At 62.5% G+C, this 1,593-nt stretch overlaps 1 protein-coding gene across 2 annotated transcripts in view; it reads left to right on the top strand.

The window, feature by feature from the left end:
* Positions 1–345: 345 nt before the first annotated feature.
* Tmco3 (transmembrane and coiled-coil domains 3) overlaps positions 346–1,593 on the top strand; it is a 35,910-nt gene continuing 34,662 nt past the window's right edge. Inside the window, exon 1 of one of the 2 annotated variants that reach the window (XM_023715198.1) lies at positions 346–522. The gene's annotated coding sequence lies outside the window, so the exon portion shown is untranslated. The remainder of the gene's footprint in view (positions 523–1,593) is intronic. The other variant, XM_004631156.2, reaches the window with a different exon arrangement.

Genomic DNA, 1,593 nt, shown 5'->3' with positions numbered 1-1,593 from the left:
GCGCAGGCGCTCCGACCCGCCGCCGACCTCCGCGCAGGCGCTCGCGACTCGCGGCTCGGGCGCCCGCCTCGGCCTGGACTCCCGCCGCGTAAGGCGACGCGACGGCCCCACAGGTCTGCACACGCCGCCTCTGGAAGGGACCCCGCCCCCTCTGCGAGGGCGGCCGACAGCGAGGGCTCTCGAGCCACACGCGCGCTCTGAGGCGCTCCTAGGACGAGGAGGTCGGCCGGGCGGCCGGCCCGCGGAACTCCATCTCCCAGCATGCACCGCCCCGCGCGGAGCGCTCGGACCGCCGCGCTCCCTGGAAGAGGCCGCACCTCCTTTCCTGCTGGGCGTTCCTGGAGGAATCTGCGTGGGGAGAGGGCGGCGGCCTCCTTGAGGTCCGGATCCCGCCCCGCAGCCGCTGAGGAAGGGATGTGGGGGGCGCCCGCGCCCAGCTCTCGGCCTGCGGCGCCACGGAGCTCCCGGTCGGGACAGCTGACGCTCGGGCGGGCCGTCCTGAGTGCCGCCTCCTGCGTCTTGGTGAGTGCCGCGGGGCCACCCTCCTCGTCCCTCGTTCTCGAGGAGGTCCCTTTGTGGACCCCTCCTTCCAGGCCGGGAGGAACGCCTGTTCCGGGTCTGTCCTTGGGCAGGGTCTCTTTACGGGTCTCCTGTTGGTCTCCTTACCGGATGTCTTCCTGGGGCGGGGACTCCCCTTCTTGGGGCTCGCCCCAATTCTCCGAGCCCAACACCCCACTTCTGCTCCTTTCCCGGTGTCGTGTGGTGCACGTTATTCTCGCATCATCCACGGTTTCTGTGAAGAAGACGCAAACAAAACACCCGTGAGGGCCTATGCGCAGTGTCCTGCAACACCTGTTTTTAAAGCTGAGTGTCTCGAAGGTGTCAGAGAGAAGCGAGAGACAGCGAGGTCGGTCTGGGCAGAGCATTCTTCCCTAAATTTTTGGTGTGGATTATTGTGGGAGTAAGCAGTCTAGCGAGTGGAGGCGACCAGGAAGGCTTGCCTCTCCTCTGGGGGCTTTCTCGGGGCAAGGAGAAAGGAAGGCGGGACTGGGCAGACGCGGTACAGCCAGCTTCACAGGGTGGATTTGCTTGCTGCTCCCCACTGCAGGAGTATTTACCGCAGCTGAAAGGGCTTTTGTTCACGCGTCCCCTTTGATTCTTCCTGATGGCTTTCCACCACCAGCAGGCTGGCAGTGCTTCCGTCTCCGCGGGTCCTGGCCCCTGAACAGGTAGGGCTGGAATACCCCTGCGCAGGAGATGCGGCGCACAGGTTAGGAGCTCCTCCATTCTGCTGCTCCACCTCTGCTTGGGCATCCTTCTGGTCATTCTTTGGGTCAGAACATCTTCTAGGTCGCCCACTACCAGTTTTCTAAAAGTACTCTCAATCACTGAAGTAACTTGTGAAACACTTGCTTTTTCTAGAGGTTTCACTTAAATATTGTAAAGCTTTTTAATGATCTAAGAATTTTCCTTCTTGGCTGGTGAGATGGCTCAGTGGTCTAAAGCACCTACTTGGAACAAGCTTGGCGAAGCACAGAAACCGCGGTTCGATCCCCCAGCACCACATGCCAGCCAGCCCCGCCCCCTGGTGGG

The sequence above is a fragment of the Octodon degus genome, unplaced genomic scaffold (genome assembly GCF_000260255.1).
Source record: "Octodon degus isolate 3935 unplaced genomic scaffold, OctDeg1.0 scaffold00039, whole genome shotgun sequence".
Lineage (NCBI taxonomy): Eukaryota > Metazoa > Chordata > Mammalia > Rodentia > Octodontidae > Octodon > Octodon degus.
Note: the sequence above shows the minus strand (reverse complement) of the source record. Positions and strands in the feature narration are given on the sequence as shown.